The sequence below is a fragment of the Penaeus monodon genome, chromosome 23, assembly GCF_015228065.2.
Source record: "Penaeus monodon isolate SGIC_2016 chromosome 23, NSTDA_Pmon_1, whole genome shotgun sequence".
Lineage (NCBI taxonomy): Eukaryota > Metazoa > Arthropoda > Malacostraca > Decapoda > Penaeidae > Penaeus > Penaeus monodon.
In genome coordinates this window covers 16881561-16882181 of record NC_051408.1, presented here as the reverse complement: position 1 = coordinate 16882181, position 621 = coordinate 16881561, and positions in this window count along the sequence as shown.

The window sequence follows — 621 nt, the reverse complement described above, 5'->3', positions numbered from 1 at the left end:
GGGGGGAAAAAAAAAATTTTTTTTTTTAAATTAATATTTTATTTTTAAATTTAAAAAATATTTTTTTATAAAAATTTTTATTTAAAAAATTTTTAAAATTTTTATAAATTTTTTTTAAAAAGGGGATAAAATTTTTTTTTGGGGAAAAAAATTTAATTTTTTTATTAAAACTTTTTTTTTTAAAAGTTAAAAGTTATTGTTTTTTTTAAATTAAATTTTATTTTTTAAAAATTATTTTTATTTAAAAATTTGAAAATTTTATCTTTTTTTTTAAAATTTTTTTTATTTTTTTTTATGTAAATTTATTTAAAATTTTTTATTTTTTATATATTAATACATAATAAAATAAATTTTTTTATAATATTTTATAATATTATATTATAATTTATAAAAAGAATTTTTTTTTAATATAAAACAAAAATATATTTTTTTTATAATTTTATATATATATATATTTATTTAAAAATTTTTTTTTTATATATATTTTTATAAAAATATTTGGTATATAAAAAATTTTGGATATATTTTATAATTTTAATATTAAATTTTTATTTAAAAAATTATAATATATATAAAATTTTTTTAATATAATTATAATATATATATTTTAAAATAATATAG